The following is a 24,630-nucleotide window of genomic DNA, read 5'->3' as shown; positions in this document are numbered from 1 at the left end:
CAGAGAGACCAGATAAAGCAGGTACGGAAATGGATGTGAGTGGTAACAGCGGTCTGGACACTCACAGCAGGGCAAGGTGTGCAGAGAGCCTATTGCATTTAAGGTCTCTCTGGAAGATAAACCCCATGATATTCACTTATCCTGGGCATGCAGGGGAAAGGGGAATCTAGAAAATGAGAAAGCCATGTGACTTGACCAACCTCATTGTTTCAATTAGTTCTTTTAAATGTAGGAAGCCCTCACTTTTACAGCCCCCTGGAAGGGAGGGAAGTATGTAAGAATCTTTCAGACTTCTCAGAACTCCTCTAGAGTTTCAAGAGAAACAGATTTTAAGCCAGGGGAAAAGAAACCCAGTCCCTGTGCGTGTGTGAATGGGCTTTCAAGCCTCCCTCAGAAGAAAGGTATTGAAGCCACTGTGTCTTTATACTCTAGAACTGGGATGTGAGTTCCCTGGAGTGCTTGCCAAACCATTGGACACATGAAGTGCTTTGCTGATGCATCAGTTTTACTCAGAGATTTCAAAGGGTTGGGGAACCAAGTTTAATTTATGATTTTAATTTTTAAATGTATGTATTCATTATGTACAATTTATGTTTTTAATTTTTAAATTTATTTAAAATTTCATGTGCTTTAATTTTAATGTGTGTTATTTATAGTAGCATTTGTAAACTGTGAGGTAAAATTAAACATGCCCATGCATTTTTTTTTTCTAGATAAAATAGGAGGTTAAGAAACAAGCTCCTCTGAGGACTTCAGGTTTTGCCTTAAGGACAGGAGAGACCGCTGAAGCATTCCCTTTAAAAGACTGCAAGTTTAGGGGCTTCTCTGGTGGTCCAGTGGTTCAGACTTTGCCTTCCAATGTAGGTAGCGCAGGTTCAGTCTCTGGTCAGGGAGCTAAGAACCACACGCTTTGCAATCTACAAGCCAAAACATTAAGAAAAAAAAAAGACGCAGAATTGTAAAATTTCAACAAAGACTCTAAAAATGATCCATATCAAAAAAGTTTGAAAAAAACACCCTGCAGGTTTGAGCAAAGATTCTTACAGGAGTGGAGATGGAGTATGGGTGAGCCAGGAGAGAGGCAAAGGGAACGTCTGATCTGAAATATTATAGATGTTGAAGCACAGTCACCAGCAAAGATATGCAGCCAGGTGGACGGATTCAAGAGGCACCTGGACAGGGTGATGAGCTGATATGAGCCTGGGGAAAGACGAGGAAGATTAAATAGTGTGCCCGACTTTTCTGTCTTTGCCGCTGGTGGTTCTGTTCACAGAGACGGGAAGCAATGGAAGTTAGATCAGGAGAGATGGTGAATGTATTGGCTGTGAGGTATTATCTGCTGGAGGTTCAGGGGAAAGACGTGATAGATCGGCAGTCCCCAGCTCAGGAGAGAGGTCCGTCCAGGCCGCAGTTAGAAGGATGGAAATCGCATGTGCAGAGTCATCGCCGAAGCCATGGGGGTGAATTCCTGACAAGAGAACAGAGCCTCTGAGAAAGTACAAACACACTACAAACAAAAAGCAGAAGCGTGGTTTCCCAAAGAGAGCAAGACGACGTAAAAGGGGAGAAAGAAACCCAGGAATCTATGAGGCCAAAGGAAGAGATTGCTTCTGGAATGAGGGAGTGAGCGGCTGCACGGGTGTTCCGAGAGGGAGAGAAGGTGCACAGCACCCTGGACGATGAGAAAAGGGACTGCGTGGACGAACAGGGGTTGGCATGCAGGAACTAGCAAATGTGGACACCATGCACTTATAGCCACACCCTTTAAAGTTTGAGTTCTGTTTAGTAGCTCTTAGAATCTCAGCTCAGTCTAGAGGAGGTCGCCCGTTGGAATAATCCAAAAAAATGGTGGTGGGCAGAATGGGGCATCAGAAGGGAAACAGGGCGAGAGAGCTGAGGACACTGACTGCGCTGTAGAGAGTCACAAAGGGTGGGCTCTCACGGGGAAGGAGCGTGAGAGGAAAGGGAGTGAAACGTGCAGGTGGATAACAGATGAGGAGAAAAGCGGAGGGGCCAACAACTGGAGGCAGCAGAACCGGGGGCAGCAGTGATCAGGTTGGCAGGGCTGAAGGTGGTGGTTACAGAGCAGGCGGGCTCGTTTTACAGTTTCAGACGCAAATTGTCCTAACCTCTACGGGATGGGCAGGGGTGACTGGACGGGGAGTGGAGGTGGGTGTCATCAGAACTGAGGTCAGTGAACCGAGGTGGCGGACCGTTCCATACATTGCCCTGTGAACACTCAACGAAACCAAGGTGGCGGCAGGGTGAGGGATGAAGACGAAATCCGAGAACCTGAGGCCTGGTCCCAGAGAGTGGGAAGGACGGGAGACGTTGATAGATAGTGGTCAAGAGGAGTTAAGTAAACGTGTCCCAACACTGGGAACCTCAGCTCAGTGGGCATCAGCGTTCCCATGAGTAATCCCCACCAATCCTGGGGAGACTCTGTGATCTCAAAAGCATCTCCCTCCTCATTCTCCAGTGTCAGCCTCACTCATTAGGCTCTATTTTAAAATGTTGTTTTTAACACCTCAGTGTTATCTCGCTGGATGTGTTTCGGATTGGGTAACTGCTTGGGAATTGATCACTATAAGACAAAAAACAACATCAACACATATTTATCTCATCTCTACTATGAGAAGCATTATGAGGGATTAGAAAAGAGGGAGATACTGCCCAGCCTTGAAATAAATTAAGTGAAGAAACTTCCTTAGTGAAAATAGGATCATGTAGGTTCTATACGAGAAGGCAGGCTTAGAACTGAATTCTGGATGGCAGGAGGTGGTGACAAAGTGGAGAAACAATACCACTCAAGGAAAGTTCAAAATTAAGACAAAAATGATCTTCTAATTCTACCTGTGTGTGCATGCTCAGTTGCTTCAGTCATGTCGGACTCCTCGTGACCCCATGGACTGTAGCCCTCCAGGCTCCTCTGCCTATGAAATTCTCCAGGCAAGAATACTGGAGTGGGTTGCCATGCCTTCCTCCAGGGGAATCTTCCTGACGTAGGGATTGAACTCGTGTCTCTTATGTCTCCTGCATTGGCAGGCGGATTCTTTACCTCCAGTGCCCACCTGGGAAGCCCCTAATTTCACCTACTCACCTACAATTAACCTAGCCTGCAGTCCTTTGCTTTGGGCGGTGGCATATATCCATATATTCCAGAGCTCAGGTGAACATGCTAAGTGATGACCTCCAGCCTCCAAACAGATCCCCCAAGGCCAGGTGGTCTGAATGGAAGTTTCCTTTACTTCGTGTGATTGGGCTACAGTGGGGGATACATTCAGGAAACTCCACAAGGGCCCTCAATGTTGGAAAAGGATCCAGGGTTTGCCTTATCCTACAATTTGATGGGTTTCAAACTCTAGACCAGTCGTAGGACATGAAGGCCCAGACCAACGTCCTGGATGAATCTGTGCCTTCAATAAACGTGGAAGCTTCTATTGCTGCAGGACATTTGAGGCCTTTTGAGGGGGCCCAAAGGCGAATATGCTCCTCAGCTGTTCCACTAAAGCCAACGTACAGTCACTTAACAGTAATATGTAGGTCTGAACCGAACACACTTGGATGAATACAGTGGAAATTCTCCATACATGTGAAATATTCAAATGTGCCACACCAGAAAGGGAATTAATAAAATGTATTCAACACCCTAATGAGAATCCATGTGGTGTATAAACTGGAGGAGAGCTGGCTCGAATCAAGTGCCACCAATCACCCACTTTATGAACCAGCATCATCCTCACCTCCTGTTGTCTGATACTGAGACAACAGGAGAGCTACTTCACTGGCCTTTCCTGGGGGCTCAGTGGTAAAGAATCCACCTGCAATGCAGAATACCCAGGTTTGATCCCTGGGTGGGGAAGATCCCCCAGAGGAAGAGGGCATGGCAACCCACTCCAGTATTCTTGCATGGAGAATTCCATGAACAGAGGAGCCTGGCGGGCTACAGTCCATGGGGTCGGAAAGAGTCAGACACGACTGAGCGACTGAACACATCACACCTCATGGTTGTCGTAAGGACGGAAGTAGGTGATGGGAGGTGCTTGGCACATTACCCGGCACACACAGCAGGAAGGTGCCTGCAAGGGAGGACCACTATTAATATTCAGGAAGGCAACATCTCTCGTTGACAAAGCTGACATGGGGGTCAAAACTCCAATAGGGGTTCTCATCAAGCATTCCCATGGTTATAAAGCATCTGAGTCTGTTTTTGCCTCTGAGAAATGAAAGTAATAAAACTGACCTTGTGAGCTGCTGTAGCAGTCAGACAAGAGTGACCGGCTCCTCGCAGGTTTGCAAGGAAAAGCACCCGGGCACCTCTCGCTTTGTTGTCCTCTTTACGTGTTGTACACAGGTCTGTGGATCCTGAATCCAGGAAAATGAGTAGAGAGGTGCAATCTGTGAGAGCTCGCCTTCTCACCCTGGGAAGGTAGGGTGTGATGTCATGGTCTCTAAGGGAACCCCCCCCCACCGCACTTAAATCTTTGCAAAGGCACTGGAGAGTTTTAGGGATCAGCTGCATTAAATAATGCTGGGATAACTGAAGAGTACCTTCTGCCTGCCCATTTGATGCTCATTTTGCATTATCCAAAAAAGTAAATGAAGGAATGGTTTTGGAAAAAGGATCTTTTTCCTTCCCTGCTTAGCTGAAGCTTCTTTGATATTGTTAGCTTTTAATAATCCCCCGCCACAACTTCTCCAGACTGTAACAGCCACTCAAAAAAGTTTATTCCATTCCTGGGTGTCACTAATGGACAATTTAGGCTGTTGAGAACTGCAATTAAGCTTCTTTCAACATCAAAATCAACTCTGAGAATTCATCATTGAAGAAAAATTGATTTTGTGCTTCCAAACACAACTGACTTCAGCAGAGAAATGAGATGAACATTTACCTTCTGTCATGTCCAAAGTTAATCAGGGAAAACACACACGCACACACACACACACACAGACATACACACACACAGACACACACACGCACACACAGACAGACACACACACACATACACACACATACGCACACACAGACAGACACACACACAGACATACACACACACAGACACACACACGCACACACAGACACACACACAGACACAGACACATACACACACATACACACACACAGACACACACACACGCACACACAGACACAGACACACACATACACACACACACACACACAGACAGACACACACAGACACACACACACACACGTTTTCCTGACAGGCAAACGAGCAAATCACAGACAGAAGGGCAGGACAGGGGGATAAAAAGGGAAAAAACATCTTAAAAAAGCTGGGCTTCCAAACCCCTCCCAGCAGCCTCTGGAGGATGACTTCAGTGGCTCCCTTAACTAGTTCTGTCACTGTAAAACCCTACAGTCATTCTTGCACACATAAAGGACAAATAAGCTGGAGAGGACGACTCAGACGCTTTCATTTTTAACTATTCACCAATGGAGGAGAAGGCAGAATGCCTAAGCTAGGTCTCGGTGGCCAATAGGGTAGCTGTGTGTCTCCCACATGACTCGCTGCCCCTGTCTTTCACATGGGCTGTAATTTAGTTCAATTCAGAACTGCAGATAGTACAGGCTTCAGAGCAGCCAGAGATGCCTGTGCACAAGTGCCTGAGCTCCGAGGGACTTTGGGAAACACTTGGCTATCCCCCTCCTGCCTGGACCCCGGGACTCTGCACCTGCAGGACAGACAGCCCGGCCGCCGCCTCTGCCGTGCCTCCGGGGACGAGGAACCAGCACAGATAACCGTTTGGAAATGGTGAGTATCCATTTCTCTCCGTCCAGTGTGTTGACGAAAATAGTTTTGTCATAAGCATCCGATATGTGAAGATTTTTTTTTTTTTTTAGCTACTCTTTGATGTGTGTCTAGAAGGCTATTCAGCTGGCAGGGAAAGGTTTCAGAAACAATTGTTGCATGCTGGATTCTGTGAAAGGGAAAGAATGAAAAATAAAAGTCAGGCATTCCAAGAGTAGCTGCAGGAGACTGCCCCTCGAAACATCGCTCCAGCACGCTGCTTTGTTCATAAGAAAAAAAAAATGAAGGCACACACATATGTACTGACTTCTCTTCTTTTCGCTCTTAATGCCTAATCAGATTTGATCTGTCCCCAAGAAAAATAAAAGACAAACTTTGCTGACTCCACAGATGAGGGTACCATCCACTCCCCAGACATCTGACAGTTATTATAATTAGCTATGAAAGACGGCTTAGACACTTGGGGGCAAATAGCTCTTAAATTCTGAACAATGGCTTCAAGCCAGGGCTTTCTTTCTATTTATTTTTTAACCACCACTTTTCATGTTCTCATCGTGATAGAGACTGAACTGGTCTCAGGGTTTTCGTCTACAAATTGTGAAATCAAGTCCGGGCACAAGGGGAAGACTACTCAAAGTGGCCAGTGTGAAGACAGAGGAAAAAGACAGCTTTCTGTCTAGGGATCCAGGCTTCCGTGTATAAAGATTTTTTTTTTTAAATTCCTAACAGGGTGGAGGATGTGGGGGTGGGGAGGAAGCATGCGGAAGCCGCTTTATAGAAGAATGCTTAAAGAATAAAGTAATTTGGGATTTCTTGACTAGCACACAAGGGTACCGTTAGCATCTAAGTCACATTCGTGGTGAGATTTTTTTTTTTGATGGAGTTTCAAACAGAAGCAACATACAAAGCACCTTTTTTATTTATAAAATAATTAGAAACAAATGGGGAGGAATGATCCCACATTCCTGCTTTCTTTTTTACATCCAGTGAGGGTAATCCAGCCAGGCACTATGACTGCACTTCTAGAATCATCCAAATCCTTAAAAAGTTATACGCTAAGTCTCCCAAGAAATTAAAAGGTCAATCACATCGATGTGATTTTTCACTGATGAAGACTCGGACCGGCAAAACCTCCAGCCCAAAGGGAGTTTGTGAGAAAGCCCCGTGCTCCTGATTTTTGAAAGAGAATATTAACTCCATCAATTATGGAAGGGAATTATTCAAAGGCTCCAGACATAACTAATTATGGCTTAAAGAGATCCACCAGAGCCGAGCGAGTGTTCTAATTATAAAAGTCCAAGACGGTAGGAGTCATTTTTTTTTAAGAGGACTTGGACACACATTTTCGCATCATCTTTTTTAAATACACCATTTTTTTTCTTTGTCTGCTCCTGTTATCCGCACCTCCCCCACCGCCGCCCACTGTGCGCCGAGACACCTGAAGGCCAGACATAATGATCAACAGAGCCCGGCCTGTCTGGATCCCAGCCAGGTCCCCCGCTACAATCAAGGAGCCTGCGTGCAGTGCATGCCCGACCTATCCCACTGCTCTGCAGATCTGGGATGGAAGTCTTAGACAGACTGCGGAAAGATTAAAGACAACAATATCCCCTTTCTCCTACCCCAGACGGCCTCGATTTTTTAACCCCTTCCTTGCCTCCAAAACCAAGAGGTCTTCTCGGAGCCCATGCACGTCCCGCAGGGACCCTCCGAACTCCCACACCCTATTCCATAGACGCCCACGCCTCATTTGGTACAGAAATCGCATCTCCACAGACCCACCGGGATATTTTAGGATTCACAGCGGTGCTCACAAAACAAAACGCGGTTTGCTGGTGCGGGGAGGAAATGCATTTCTGAATGAACTTGAGCCGTATGCAATCCGGAGAAAGTCAAAGGTCTGTGGAAAGATTTCTTGCAAACCTTGCAGAAGGTTATACTGGTTTCTGATGATGCTGTTCTTTAAGCATCTCTCTCGCTCTCATGCGTGCGCACACACACACACACACACACTCACTCCCAGAGACACACTCAGCCAGGCACGTATATCATTCTATCGCAGAGAAACCCAGGTTTGCTGGTGATGTCATCACATATAAAATTTCGCCTTTGTGGGCAACATTTTCAATCACCTAATCACCAATGTCTGCTGGGTTTGTGCCCATAGGAAGTTCTCCTGTTTGTGGGGTTAACCGACACCCACAGGAAAGGACCATGTTATTTGCAACTATCTTTCTTTTGAAGATGTGTCGTGGGGCGGGATGGCCATATTTATCAAGATACATGCAGTCAGGCAGAGTTTCCTGACCCTGGGCAGCCTGATTAACATGCTGGTTGAACATTTCAGAGGTGGCTGAATTTCAATGATGTAAATAGGATGTGGAAATGTGGAGCATTTTGAAATCATGTGGATAAAAATGCTGCGGTTCTGATATCTGTTATGACTTGGTGATTTTTATTTGCCACTCAAATTTTTGTCCCCTATTCAGTCATTTTTACTATTTACTTATTGCGAGAGGGAAGAACCTATACAAATGATTTTTTAGAAGTAACGCTCTGTTCGTGTACTTTGGGGTAGATGATAGTTGGGTTAAAATTTTGCGGGGTGGTACAGCATTTGTATTTATTTTCAAGTCTATTTTATGGGTCTTACACTATACAGTTATAACCAAGTGACTGTTCACAGATTTTTAATGATGTGTGTATTTAAGTACATGATTTTATTTTAACTGAACTCAAATAGAACAAAGTTTCGTAATTTTACCAAAGCCCGTTGCCATATCTGAGACATAAACACAGAACAACTGTGTATACATAACGTCTCTTAATTACCAAGTTTTGGTCTGTAGTTTAAATTAATCTTCATTAATATAGAATGACTGGGTATATTACCCGTTCTTATATACTGAGTATTTGACACGTTATTTTTTTAATTTTGGAGTTTTCTCTTAATGCTTATTTCTTGCACACTGAAAAAGGGTTAACTTTGAAAGGTTTTCAGATCGCATGTACACGAACAGCAGTATTTATTTAACACAAATTAATGAGATTCATTTTGTTGCTGTGACATGTGATTCTTTCAAAACAAGTGAAAAGGTTCTCGTTCTATTTTGCTTTCATGTTACGATTATTGATAAAAGTATACAGCCTAAAGAACTACCACATTTTGAGTTAGAAAGAGCAAGCTACACAAGTTAGGTGACATTCTGTGGGGTAAGACTCCGGTGTGAACTAGTAAATAACTTTTCTGAGACATTCTTGGACCTGACTCCATAATTTTTACATAAACGGATCTCCCAACATATAGGGGAGTTCTTGCCTGAGGATGAATTATAGAATTGTTTTTATCAAAGGTTAAAAAAACAAGCAAATAGTTGGATTTAAATTTCACCTACTTTCTAAAAGCAAAACAGAGCATGGCCCGCTGGGAATACATGTTACTAAAAAGTCATCTTCCAAAGAAAAGAAGATAATGGACTTGATTGAAATAGTTGAACTACGTAACGCCAATTCAAGAACAAATGGTTTTTCAGAGCATAACAGAGAAAGAACAATTTACTATGGGACAGCTTATTCCTCTCACACAATAGTAATGATTTATTTGAAATGGCAGAACAAACATAGTAAATACACAAGAACAACCAATGACATCTGATGTCAGGGGTCCATCAGGATTCTTGTGTTTCTTGGAATAGAATATACCTAATTCAATTATTTATCAGAAGACTAGCTGAAACCTGTAATCTTGTTTAACATGTGTTGATGTTACAATCCTATATTTTTGGACCTGCATGTAGCACATGTAGTCGATGTAAAGGACACATTTTAACGTAGTCTTATGGCAAAAAATAATTATTAAAATAGTGTTATGTTATAACCAGAGTTTTAAAGATGTTCTGGAGTCAGTTTATTAACATTTTAAGACAATGAAATTTGGGTGGTGATGCCAGCTAACTAAGTCTGTGCTCAAATACTGGCTAAATGAAGGTATTGATGGTATAATTCTTGCAAATGCCTCATATCAAAAATATTTTTATTATATTGAACCATAGGACTCTTACTTGGCAAACGGCAAAAAACATATTTTTTTTAAACCTTTTCTGTTTTTTACCATTAGGAAGATGATTTCTGAAAGTGGTCTCAATTTGTAATTTCTTTTCATGAAAAGAGAGATTTGGGTTTGGTTTTGTTGTTTTCAAACTAAGCTTTCAGGCATAGGGCTTGGAAGTGTTCCGAGTGGATGCCCAGGCGGGCACCGCACAGGGACTGCGCAGGAACCCACCGCCAGTCTCAAGGAGGAAAGAAGGGGAACTGGTTTGGTTGGTTGCTTCAAGCCTGAGGTTTTAGCCTTCCAAGCCTCCATGCAGACTGCACTCTAAATCCATCTGAGGGAAAACTATCAAAGTCATTTCACCATTTTCGAGAGGTCCACGGGCCTGTGGATACCCCACGAGGGAGATGTGTCTGAGGAGTGATTGAGCGCCCTGCTACTGCCTGAGACCCCGGGAAGCTCAGGGAGGCGCTGAGGTCAGAGCGGCTCATGAATCACAGATAGGAAATGAGCTGTGTATCGCATATTTGGAGGCTTAAGGAGGAACGTTGGGGACATTTTACAGTAAACAGATTTGGGGTTGATTTTTGGCACACCTTTTGAAGCATCAGTGCGGCAGTTCAGCTGAAATAACTTTTTATACGTATGGCTAAGACCAGATGGCCCTGCGCTCCTTTCTTATTTAGATGAGATTTTCCTTTCAATAACATCTTTCTTCCTGACCTGTTTAAAAATTCCAGCGAATGAAATCAGCACAGGATTTTCAATTCTAATTGACCATGTGCAGAGGAAGGGCCAGTGGAGAAATAGTGGAAGCATTGTGAGCCTCCTTGCCTCAGTTTTGTCTTTGTGTTTGCATCTTACCAGCCAATCTAAACGAGTCAAAGATATTTCATTTTTACTAATATTAATATAGCTGCAAAGTTAATCCTCAGTGCAAATTATTTGAGATGACCGTTTCTGCCGTTTCATTATAATTCATTTTTTTTAAGTTCTCAGGCACTTCCGTAGTCTCTCAACTAGCAGGAAAGCCATTTATTGGTTAAAAATGCACCGAGATTTAGCATACTGGTTGAATTCAGATCAAAGAGGGATGATGCTAAATTTATTTTCCTTGTCACTTGAATAAATCATCATTATTGGAACATACATATATATATTGAATTTACCATGAAAATATCCACTATCTAAAATTCTTGGTTCATGATATATATAGTTATTATATAAAGAAAAGCTGTATTTTTCTGGACATTTCGTTTAGACTTGGAATTAAAAGATACATCAAGAATTGGATATAATCTGCAGAGTCATATAGCCTAGCAAATCATATTTGCTGTAAAAGTGGGCATGTAATTCTCAGTTTTTTTCTTTCCAATAAGTTCTTGAATCAGTTTTCTTCAGCGTTTATTACCACAGAGATGTTCTGTTTTGAAAAGTTTAATTTCAGGATAGTAAAAGTGTTAGACGAAAACAAGTTTTCTTTCTGAAACTGATTATTTGGAGTAATAAAGATAGAAAGGAACACATACCAAAGGGATATGTTTTCTAAAATGTATGCTAGAGATAAGAAAAATTGCAAATTAGCTATCAGTGGTATTGAAATTCTATTAGCCATCCAACAGCACTGTGTCTCTTTGGAATTCTTTGCACAGTCTGCTTCAGGTAACTTTGATCTCAAGCCAATCTACTAGTTTGTCAAAAATGGGATGCCTCATCAAAAGCTACATTAGTGGAACTGTTTGAAGAAAAAAAAAATGCACCTTATGACTGATAAGGTCAATTAGAATTTCTTTGCATCCAAATTACATAAAAATTAAAATGGAATCACCCACGGGATTCACAACTATGAAGGCATGTTCTAAGCATGCAAGTCAATTTGTTTTGAACCTTATAATTTAAATTTCCGAGATGACTGTCATCTGAGATGAATGTCATATGTACATATATATGCCATATATACATATATATATATCTGAATCAACTTGTGATACCAAAATATTAGAACTCTCACTATGCCATTAAGTATATGTTTTTACTATATCTTGCTCATATCTGGTAAGGTTTTTCCACTGATTTATGAATTATAAAAATTCATTAAAATATATATATATAGGATAGTGGTTTAGTCCATTCTTTTCCCACTACTCTAAAACATAGTCAGAAATAGAGGAAGTCAAAATATAAGCAGAAAATTGAAGTATAATTCAGAGTCAAGGTATTAAATTATATATAATGTTTACCTGTTAGGTTTAATTTTTAAATTATAGCTTTGAATGAGCAATAAATTTAGCCCTGTATGTGAGAGGAGGTGATGGAAAACAGGATCTTGGGGAAAATGATTAAAATTATATTGGTGTTGTAATTTCAGATGGTTGAACCTAAGACACCCACAACAGGTGTGAATAAGAAATAGAACTCTATACATTAGATAACTGATGAGAATCTAGGTATAGCATAGAGAGCTCTGCTCAGGGCTCTGTGGTGTCCTAAATGGGAGGAAATCCAAAAAAGAGGAGGTACGTGCATACTTGTAGCTGATTCCCTTTGCTGTACAGCAGAAACCAATGCAATAGCTGTGAACAACTCCGGTAAACGTTTCTAAAAAGAAAGAAGAAATGGGACTCTGAGCTCCTCCCACCTTCCCTTCTTCCATGTTAATCTGAAGAGCAGACGTGCTCTTGGTTCTGCAGGACCGTAAGTAATGGCAGATACTAAGGGAACGCGGGTGTTTGTATTCCTGCGAGGTCGTGGTGGAGCTTTGTCCGTCTGCCTCTCACCCTGTGTGTCCTGGCGCTTTAGGGGACAGCTCGGGAGAACACGTGACCCACGTTAAAGCTGCGAGCTGTGTAAAATGTCTCCCCCTTCCTGTTCCACACCACAGTGAGGGTCTGTTGGGGATGGAGGTCCTTGAGAAACAAGGGTTCCTTGGCTCTCCAGGGAACCCCCTTTGGATCTGTTTTTACGCTCCTTCTCAAGGCTCTTTTCCCAGACTTCGCACACACCCCAACCCTTGAGGTTTCCCACCTGCTGTGCTAGGTTCTCAGCCATTTCTGCTTGGGTAGTAGTGGCCTCAGCCTGAACTATCCAGCTAAGGGTCACACTCAGAGCTGTAACTTTTAAACTATATATATATATATATATATATATATATATATATATATATATATATATTCTTGCCTGAAAAATCCCATGGACAGAGGAGTCTGGCAGGCTACAGTCCTTGGGGCCACAAAGAGTCAGACAAGAAAAAGCATGCACACGCGCACAAACACACACACACGTACGTATATATATGTTATTGAAATACAGTTGATTGACAATGTTGTACTGGTTTCAGATGTACAGGACAGTTACATATATTTAGATTCTTTTTCAGATTCTTTTCCTTTATAGATTATTGCAAAATACTGAGTAGTTAGTTCATTGCGCTATACAGAGGAGGCTTAAACTATATTTTTCAACTGTGGGGAGAATGGGGCTAGCAGGTTGTACAGGACATCAGAAGAATACCTGTCCCTGCAGAGGCAGGTGTCTCTGGCATCCTGAAGTTCTGCGTGGCTGTGGCCAATAAGACTGAATTCGATTGGCCAGCCGCTGCTTCCAGCACGTGGTCTGTGCTCACGTGGGGGTGGAAGGCTCCTCTCGAGGGATGCGCGTGAGCGGGACTCTGTTCATCCTGGGAATGCACACGTGACTGGGTGTCTTTCCTGCAGGGAAGTTACTATTACAATCGTAAGGACCTAACTTCTCCCTCAGGAAACGTTGAACTAGAGAAACAGAACCTAAGTGTGAAACAGATTATGTCCGTCAGAATGGGAGAGTGTGAGCTGACCAGATAATCCAAAAATGAGGAGAATGTGTCAGAAAAAGAGGACTAGAGACATGTTCATCCTATGGCCGGATTATCCAGAAGCCTGTATGTAAATGTAGCCTCTGAGGGATGGGGCCTCAGACTGAACCAAAAAATGCCATTTAAGGTTTTAAGTATCTAAGGTTATTGCTTTAAAACATTCGCTAAAGAGACTGACTTCACCAATTTGCCTTGTTACCATTAGCCTCCTATCAAGACGTTACTAACCTGGATTGGGGGGAAATGCAACACTGGCCGCTGCTCTGGTTGTTGTAAGTCACTTCACAAAGTACCTACATCTTGCCCTGAAAAGACGTGAAGATTTAAGCTGGTAGCACAGGGAACCGTATGCAGTGCTCTGTGGTGACATAGATGGGAAGGAGACCTGAAACAGAGGACTGGGGCCTCCCAGGCGGCACAGTGGTAAAGAACCCACCTGCCCATGCAGGAGACACAGGGTTCAATCCCTGGGTCAGGGAAGATCCCCTGGAGGAGGGCATCACAACCCACTCCAGTGTTCATGCCTGGAGAATCCCATGGACAGAGAAGCCTGGCAGCCTTCAGTCCAAAGAGTTGGACAGGACTGAAGTGACTGATCACGCACACACGCATACATATCACTGATTCACTTTGCCATACAGCAGAAACTAACACCGTTGTAAAGCAGCTATTCTCCAATAAAAATTAATTTAAAAAAAGGAAATTAAAAAAAAAGATTTAAACTGAAAACAGTGACGATGAAGAAATCCACTCTTTGGTTCGTCTGAGGACAAAAAATTTCTTAAATCTCTGTGGAGGGGAAAAACAAAACAAAACTGGAAGATAAAAAACAAAGACTAAGCCGCTCGTGATGTGGTTGTACTTATGGATTATACTACATCCTGAAAAGAAGAAAATCAGAGCTGTAAGATGGCGCCGCGGGGGTCGTCTGGAGCTTTCACAGTCTGAAGTCTGTGGAGTCAATGCTTATTAAGAGCTGGCCTTGACCTCTGCTCCCCCGTGCCTGCCTGGCCCAGGTGCCACAGCACTGGAAGGACTTTCCTGTTATGCAAACTGTGTGCAAACTTCAGACTGTGAATGAACAGATAAGCTGAGCGTGCAGGCCATCCGGGGGCTAGGGTGCCCACGTGAAAATAGAGAGTCAGGACCTGGAAACTTACATCCGATTCCTTTCATAATTAATACAGTGACTGTAGCTATAGCCAAGGCTATTCAGGTGCAGCTTACATTTAAACCAACTTGGTCCCTTTGCTGCTTTGAGGAGGTTTTGCAAGAATATTTAAAATAGTGATTCCTGCCTAACAAATCCAATGTAGAAAAACATGTATAATGATTGCTTTAAAGTTTTCACATGTCCACTCTTAGTGATACAAGGGGCTGTTATGTTCCAGGTTTTGTTTTTGTGTTTTTCCAAAGGATTGGTTTGACTTTTAAAAATTGCATTAACTAAGAAAAGGAAACACAAAATTCCATGGAACTTTAGCCTGAAGTATAGTAAAACTTTTCTTACTCCAACATTCCATGAAGTGTATTTCTGTATTTACATAGTGTTTATAAATATAAGACAAAACCAAATTATACATATTCATTAATTGATATCTTGAATAAAATTGGCATGTTTATGCCTCTAAAATGTTAACTTGTATTGAAGCATATAAAATGTCCCCAAACAAACGATACCAACATAAAAGGGGGAAAGAAAGCTCCTCAGGTATCAGAATATACTGAAAATATTTAGGATTTTATCTTTCTGCTGAGTGTTTTGTTTAGCAGATAGTTTTATAAATTACATAAATTTACTTATTTTAAATATAAATTTTGAACTCAGAAGAAAACGAAATCAAATGAAATTTTGAAATTTTCACTAAACGAATCACATATAAACATGTCTTCTTTAGTTAGAATTTAAAAAATAGGAGAAAATTTCATTTTCAATTTACAAATATTTCAGACTATACTGAAAAGTAAAAGCAATATAATAAACACCATCATCTTTCCACAACCAAGATTTATAACTTGTAACAGTTTCCTCTAAGTACTCCAAGCAATTATAAAACAAATGCACGGTGGAGGACTCCAAATCCCTTCCCATTTCCTGATATCCCTCTGGTTATAGAAGTAATCAGTATCTTTCCTTTGCTAGGTCATTTTCATATCTCCATTTTTATACTTTAATCACCTACTAATGTAGCAAAAGAAAAAGCAAAAAGTGAACACACTATCAGTTATGAAGTCCCTAAATTCGCTTTTTCTCAATTTACCTTAAAATTACCAAAAAATTTTCAAACACACATATTCATTGGAAATAGTATTTACTTATTTATTTTTAGCCTAAAAACCACAATGCAATGCTGATTAAATACGTTAAAAGAGATCATTACCTTGCCTCCACAAAACGTCCTTGATTGCAGAAACTGAGAAAATATGCCTCCCACCTAATCCTTTTTACTGAGATTCTTTAGAATTGAGTGACTTAAACTTTAACCATTTTCACATAAGGTATGGGTGATTGGTTATAGCTTTATACTTCAGTATTATCTCCATTGCTTTCATTTTACTGTCTTCATAAAAAAGAACGTGCTGTAGGTAGCTTCATGCATGAATATCAATTTTCACATTTTACGTTCTCATACCGTCTTGTTAGGATGCTTCTTTTAAGTTATTCTAAGGAGTCACTGAAGTTACCTCTGTCTGGATTTGCTAAGACGATATCGGCGATGTGATAGTTAAATGAACATTGATTGTAGATGTTTTTTACTCTTCTTCTCGAGCCAGATCGCCTTTAATAAAGAAGCAGACACGTTTCTGAGAAGGTGTTTGGAAACCAAGATCTTAATTTGAACACAGTATTACTGTGGATTTGCATGCACTGCTTGGCAGGGCCTCTCTACAGGGACCCCTTCACATTTAGACAGCCCTCTGAGGGCCTCCAAGCAGAAACCCACATCAGAACTTTAAGGTCCTGTGTTCTCTCAAACATAATCTTCAGAGGGAAAACTTCAGGGTAACACAAAAGTGAGTTCAGAAGCATTTTCCCTATCATTTCCTTACTAATTGTTTAGGCAGCAGTATGTCAAGAGCTGCTGTTGGGGCTGTTTAGTCACTAAGTCACGTCTGACTCTTGGTGACCCTGTGGACTGTAGCCCACCAGGCTCCTCTCTGCATGGGGTTTTCTCAGGCAAGAGTACTGGAGTGGGTTGCCATTTCCTCCCCCAAGGGATCTTCCAGACCCAAGGGTTGAGCCCGCATCTCCTGGATTGGCAGGCGGATTCTTTACCACTGAGCCACCAGGGAAGCCCTATATTAAGAGATGTGCTGTGCTTAGTTGCTCAGTTGTGTCCGACTCTTTGTGACCCCATGGACTGTAAACCTCCAGGCTCCTCTGTCCATAGGGATTTTCCAGGCAATTTTCCAGCCGACTTCCAGGCACTGGAGTCGGTTGCCATGCCCACCTCATATCGAGAGATACCTACAGTCAATTTAAAAATTAATCCAAGATCTTGATTCCCAAAGGGAAAAGATGCAACCAATATACCTGGGTTATATACTTAAGATTGCTAAACTATTTTCAACTTGCATGTATGAACTATATGCTAAGATTAGAGATTAGACAACTGGCAACCACTAGTAATATTTACTCCAGACAATATTTAGGCTTAATACAGTTTGAAGATAAAGACACGCAGTTATGCAAGACTCCACCTTTATTTTCAGATTCAAACCAGAGTATACTGTAGCCCTCAAATAGAGATCATTCCAAGTCTTTTGCTAAGGTGCTTAAAAAAAATGGCATAGTGATTTTGACTGCATCATTTCTTAAAAGAATGTATTGCTGCATAAGGTATTGAAAATATATTTCTTTTATAAGTTTTGTATGTTGCTGTTGCTGTTGTTGTATGTTCCCAGTCATGTCTGATTCTTTGTGACCCCATGGTCTTTTCTCAAAGACATCACATTTTTGGTATAAAATGAATTCGAGAGTATGGAAAGCTATCTTTAAAAGCTCTCTTATTATAAGTCCGAAAGAGCTTCAAACATATTGACTATTTATTTGACTTTTTCTTTCTTTTCTTCTTCTCAGCCGCCTATCACGTTCTTTAGCCTTTAAGCTACCAGTATTCCTTCCCCCTAGATAGCTTTATAGTAGGTGATATTTGTTGAGGTCTTTTTTATTCTTATTTCTCCAAAATTCTGGTCAGTTCATTAACTATCTTTCAGTATTCTTATGTCTGTTTCTCATCATAGTCACACAGCAAATCAAGGTACTGTGTAAGAAGTAAAAAAGATGTTTACTAAATACCTGACTGACTCTTTTTGGTCCTCAATTTCCCTATCAGTAATTTGGGGGAATTAGAGCTAGTAGATTTTCAAGGTCCTGAGACATATGTCTACATGATTAACTAAAGTTGAGACTCTGAATTTGATGAATTCTGAGCTCTCAAAATTATCTCAGTGTGTTACACGTGTGACAAATGGTCCATCTTTTAAAAAATCTAGACACACTTATACTTGTTAAAGACTATTCCTTTTAAGTGTTAATTTTCACTTTTTAAATTCCTTTCTGTGTAAAGTCTGATTCCTTTACATACCTTCTGAGGGGTAGTCTTCATCTGAATAAGTTGATATCTGATGTGAAGAATCACATGTAAAATTGTGTAGTTTAAAAAGATGCTGGATGACTCTGATGATGCATTTTACTGATGAGACCAGTAAGGGCAGGGAACAGCATAATCACTTCTTTGTGAAGATCCTTTTCGAATAGGATATTTTGTGCTAACTCCACAAAAACCTTGAACCATTGGGTTACGCAACAAAGTGGGGATTCTCTATGGGATGGATCTTAACTGTTATTACTGCAATCATCTGATATGATTTCGGGGGTTTTCCAAATGCTGATTTGGAAAACTAAGAGTTACATAATAGACACCCTCAAGGTATTACCAAAGGTTATTGTATTTCAAATTAGCCCTGCGACTGTTTTTGTGATAGGGAAGTTGATCACTGAGAGAATCTGTTGAGGAATCTTGCCAACATTTTTACCCTGAATTTTAGCAAATTTACTCAGGTTTATTTATTTATGAGCAACTTAGGTAAGTTATAAAGTCTCTTGCTAACTCAGGTGATGCTTTATGTTGACTCGAGTTTACAACCGTGGTGTACATACACTGAACTTCCATGTGGAGTAAATATAAAGGAAGTGAACTTACAGCTTCAAATTTCAGATACAGAGATATTAATAAAAGTTCAAAAAGTGAGAGTTCAACAGGACTTATGGGAGTCCACAGAGGAAACCACCATCTCAAGTGAGTTGAATAAGAAATACAGGATGAATCACAAGGAATCACTTGGCACGTGCAGAGCTGTCACACCACGGAGGGCTCTTCTCTGCTACGGCCTGCGTGTGCGCATGCGCTCGGGCGCTTCAGTTGTGTCCGACTCTTTGCAACCCTACACACTGTAGCCTGCCAGGGAAGCCACTGAAGTGTATACAAGTGACTTAATTTACTCCTTTAAGAAATTATTATCAACAACGAGTCCAATCATCTCATAAAGCAGGCAATTAGGAACGGATTTCTTAAACCTATGTGTCCATCAAAATCATCTCTGCCTCTAAAATAGTGTATAAACACAGAATAGATCCAAATTAAATCACTTTTGTGGATATCCACAGCATACAAAAATCAAGAATCAAATAGCCATAGTATGAAATTGAGGAAATGTCAATTGTTTTATTCATCTTTCTTTAAAAAAAAATTGTATTTAAGTAACCATAAAAGTCCAAGTTTTAGAAGTGAAGAAATAAAAGAGAAAAATAAAAGATGTAGCAGCAGATCATATTAAATCCAGAACATAGTTTCTTAGCTGAAAGTGTAAAACAGGTGTTTAATGTAGAATTTCAGAAACACTTACTTAGATTTAGATACTGTCTGTCATGTGAAGCTGTGATGCAATACACCACATGTACACACACTAATGCATAACACATTATTAATGGTCATATTTGGACTTGGTAGAGAAAACTTTAATTCCGTAACTACTATCAATATTAACTTGAATTTATGCATCTGAATTTACATTACAACTTTTTTCTGAAATTGGATATTAAACCAAAGGAAGAGCTGACCTAATATCAGGCCTAAATAATAGGCATAGATTAACATGTAACAATATTTTTATGATCAAAATGTGGATACTTTTTCTTTTAAGATATTTATTTATTAGAGTTAAATATCAGAGCTCAAGAATTTGATTATCTAGTTTGTAAATTCATATTATTTTCACTCAGAAAAAGGCCTTAGAGACTTACCAGGTGACAAAGAAACTGAGGCCTGAAAAGAGAAGACAGAAATCCAGAATCATGGAATAAATTACGTAGAGTGAGAGGGTAGAATTCTTTCCATTTCTCAGGTGTCTCTTTAAAAAGAGTGGATAAAGGGAAATGGAAAGCACCACAATTCCGCCTGGTTCATAACATTAGCTTTGATAGAAGTCCTGCTAACGGTAAAGCTGGGTCAACTTGTTTCAGTAAGAAACATCAAAGTTCCTACAGAAGCCCTTCACCTCTGTTACTCGATTTCCTCAGTTGGAAAGAGACCAACACATGCCCTATACATCTGGCAATACTAGGGATGTGTATTAAGTGCTCACATCCAGTAAATCATCAGGCCATAGACCCTGCATCTAACTCTCATCCACGTTTCTATAATGTCACCCCCTTCATTATCCCTGTTTTGGAAACGAGGACACTTAGAAACAGGTTGACTGAGTAATAACTCCAAGATGCCGTGATGCCTGCGGAGTGGGGCTACATTTGAACCCAAAGGTCAGGCTGTTCACCTGTGAATCTAACTGCTTCACTTCCTGGCTCTTCTTCCCTTATTGTCCTAAAATATGAAGCAATGGGTATGTGTGTGTGTGTGTGTGTGTGTGTGTGTGTAAACATCAATGTATTATAGCATTTCACACTTGCAAGATGGGATTAAGTCTAGAAAGGATACCCGCCCATCTCACATTATCTTGGGTAATCAATTTTTAAATGTGCAGGTCCGATCTCTCTAATGAGTTCTATTACAAGAAAGACTGAGATAGAACATACATAATCACCATGGAGAAGCCCATTTGTTTTACTGATTTATCTAAAATTCCTGCACTAAACTCTCTTGAACATCACTGTAACAGAATTTGACCTGTGTGCATAAGACAACCTTCGTTTCCATGCCAATTATATTTGTTTTATGAAACCAGTTTGCTCTCAGGCATATTTCCCCATGGTTCATCAGTTTCCTGTTTTTATCTCCTTTCCCTAATCAACATATCACATTCTGATATTCCATCTTAATAGAAGTAAAGCCTCAAAAAAGTACATTAGTTGTGGTTCCAAATTTATAAATTAATCACAGAGCATTTTAGTAAATGAAGTGAACTGGAAGTCCAGCCTATAATGGCCTCCATCCCAATGAACATAGCCACTGATGATCCTCACAAAAGAACATTATATTCAAGGACAGTGCTGTCAAATTGCTATGATGTAGCCATTTCATAATCAATCTAAAATGTCTATTGAGCATCAGCACCAGGGGAGACACTGGCCATCAGCACAGTTTATGTTTTCATGGGTAAAAGAAAGAAATACATGCAGACAATCTCAATTTTGAATCAGAGTGAATGGGCTCTGTCAAGGATTAACATTGTGTACTTAGAAGTCCTAAAACCTCACACCCCTAAAATTTTGTCTGGCATTTTCGAAAGTTTCTGTAAACAACTGAAATTTGGTTTCATGGGAGACTTGGTTGGACTCATAAGACTTTCTCTCTCATGATTCTGGAACGAGAATCAACTGGGTATTTCTAGATGTGAAACTCTGACTCAAATCAACTTCTCTCTTGGAGGAGAAATATAACTCATTGCCTGAAAATTTTCTTGTTAGTTCTCAGCTTTCTGAAAAAAAAGAAAAGAAAATAGTTCTTGAGTTCATGTCAGGTAGTGAAATTCCCTGCAGACACTCATTCATTATACAGACAGCAGTAGAGGGCTTTTTATTGTATGCTACCTCTGAAAGGATTCCTGCCATATGTATTTGTCATTCACTCAACATATCTTTGAAGGTATTCACTATTTTAAAACACTAATCTAGTGTGTCTCTGTGAAATTTGAGTCTACTAGAGTAAAACCTTTCCTGAGGCTCCAGGGCACCATAACAGCCATGGGCTGGAGGCTACTCTGGGAGTTTCCTGTCAGCAGCATCCTTTTGCATTTCTGAGAAATTCTACAATGAATTCGAAATTGTCTTCTAAAGTCATGTTGGCTCTCCCGAAGAAGTTCTACTATTTAATTCCTGAAAAAATAAGTGCTCTAATAGGTCTTTCAAATGTTGTTGAATAGTTATTGCAAGACTCATTATACTCTTGTCAGGAAGCTTTATATCTGAATGCTTGTCCATAATTTGCATCCCATTTGCTCTTTGACCTCATATTCAGAAGCAATTTCTAAATCATTCAGTGAAACATGCGTGTTACCACATACAGAAGGAGTAAAGTTAAACTATGTTCCTGAGGAGTAGAGAGCAAAAGAGATGTTGGTAAATTTTACAGATTATGGTCGAGGTGAACAGATAGGAACCAGATCATTGTGGTATTTTCATTCAGGTCCTGTTTACTGAGCTGTTATTTATTCTAAATACAGGGCCACACAGGAAGGATTGTATCAAAACCCCACAACTTTTTCTCCACCCTCAAGGGGTTCATAGTACAGTTGATTCAGAATAAAATGAAAAGTACTCAAGGTAATCAACTGTTATTTTATTTAAAATATAGAATGAAGTTAAAAATAGAAAATTACTTTTCTTTATGATAAGAAATTTTATCATAAAAATCTTAAAATTGAGGAAAGCAACATTTTAAGTATGCAGGATGCAACAGAAGGAGATATTTCAAGTAATTATATTTTTTAGTCAGTTTAATTGGGAATTAGACAAAGGGCAGAATTGCATTTTCAAAAATTGTTCTTATTCAATGCCTTTCAAAGATAATTGATCTTCAATACGAAGACCAAAGGAGTAAAGTTCTCAGAATTATACAAATAAACACTGGATTATATTCAGTGTGTGTGCTAAGTCACTTCAATCGTGTCTGACTCTTTATGACCCCATGTACCATAGCCCGCCAGGCTCCTCTGTCCATGGGATTCTCCAGTCAAGAGTATAGGAGTGGGTTGCCATGCCCGCCTTCAGGAGAGCTTCCCAAACCAGACTCTTACGATTTGTGCATTGGCAGACTGTTTTTTTTTTTTTTTTTTTTTACCATTACTGCCACCTGGGAAGCCTCAAAACGATTATATACATTCAAAATAATTTGGGGATAAAGTATATTCCTTGATTCCCAAAGTATTTGAAAATGAGCATTCAACAGTTAATCAAATGTGTCAATTCATTTTCAGAAAAAAATAGACATATCTGTATTAAGGTTTCTTATTTCATGTCATTTGAAGGAACTCTTTTAATCAGGTAATTACTGACTGCTCTAACAGTGCATCAAAGTGCTGTCAGGTCATTATTCACTTCAGTCCAGTCACTCAGTCGTGTCCAACACTGTGACCCCATGGACTGCAGCACGCCAGGCCTCCCCGTCCATCACCAACTCCTGGAGCTTCCTCAAACTCAAGTCCATTGAGTCAGTGATGCCATCCAACCATCTCATCCTCTGTCGTCCCCTTCTCCTCCTGCCTTCAATCTTTCCCAGCATCAGGGGCTTTTCCAATGAGTCAGCTCTTCACACCAGGTGGCCAGAGTATTGGAGTTTCAGCTTCAGCAGCAGTCCTTCCAATGAACACCCAGGACTGATCTCCTTTAGAATGGACTGGTTGAATCTCCTTGCAGTCCAAGGGACTCTCAAGAGTCTTCTCCAACACCACAGTTCAAAAGCATCAGTTCTTCAGCACTCAGCTATCTTTATAGTCCAACTCTCACATCCATACATGACTATTGGAAAAACCATAGCCTTGACTAGATATACTTTTGTTGGCAAAGGAATATCTCTGCATTTTAATATGATGTCTAGGTAGGTCATAACTTTTCTTCTGAGAAGAAAGTGTCTTTTGATTTCATGGCTGCAGTCACCATCTCAGTGATTTTGGAGCCCAAAAAAATAAAGTCTCTCACTGTTTCCACTGTTTCCCCATCTACTTGCCATGAAGTGATGGGACCAGATGCCATGATCTTAGTTTTCTATATGTTGAGTTTAAGCCAACTTTTTCACTCTCTTTCTCTTTCATCAAGAGGCTCTTTAGTTCTTCACTTTCTGCCATAAGGGTGGTGTCATCTGCGTATCTGAAGTTATTGACATTCCTCCCGGCAATCTAGATTCCAGCTTGTGCTTCATCCAGCCCAGTATTTCTCATGATGTACTCTGCATATAAGTTAAATGAGCAGGGTGACAATATACACCCTTGATGTACTCCTTGTATTTGGAACCAGTCTGTTGTTCCATGTCCAGTTCTAACTGTTGCTTCCGGACCTGCATACAGATTTCTCAGGAGGCAGGTCAAGTGGTCTTGTAATCCAATCTCTTAAAGAATTTTCCACAGTTTATTGTGATCCACACAATCAAAGGCTTTGGCATAGTCAATAAAGCAGAAGTTTTTCTGGAGCTCTCTTGCTTTTTTGATGATCCAGCGGATGTTGGCAATTTGATTTCTGGTTCATCTGCCTTTTCTAAATCCAGATTGAACATCTATAAGTTCATAATTCACATACTTTAAAGCCTGGCTTGGAGAATTTTGAGCATTACTTTGTTAGCATGTGAGATGAGTGTAATTTGAGCATTCTTTGGCATTTTCTTTCTTCGGGACTGGAATGAAAACTGACCTTTTCCAGTCCTGTGGCCATTGCTGAGTTTTCTAAATTTGCTAGCATATTGAGTGCAGCACTTTTACAGCATCATCTTTTAGAATGTGAAATAGCT

General features: G+C 40.6%; 1 long non-coding RNA gene across 1 annotated transcript in view; it reads left to right on the top strand.

Moving 5' to 3' along the window:
* The first annotated feature begins 4,816 nt into the window (after window positions 1-4,816).
* Window positions 4,817-24,630, top strand: part of LOC133228206 (uncharacterized) — a 68,793-nt gene continuing 48,979 nt past the window's right edge. The window contains exon 1 of the long non-coding RNA XR_009730125.1: window positions 4,817-5,774. This is a non-coding gene — a long non-coding RNA (uncharacterized LOC133228206). The remainder of the gene's footprint in view (window positions 5,775-24,630) is intronic.

The sequence above is a fragment of the Bos javanicus genome, chromosome 16, assembly GCF_032452875.1.
Source record: "Bos javanicus breed banteng chromosome 16, ARS-OSU_banteng_1.0, whole genome shotgun sequence".
NCBI lineage: Eukaryota > Metazoa > Chordata > Mammalia > Artiodactyla > Bovidae > Bos > Bos javanicus.
This window is presented reverse-complemented; position numbering and strand designations above follow the sequence as displayed.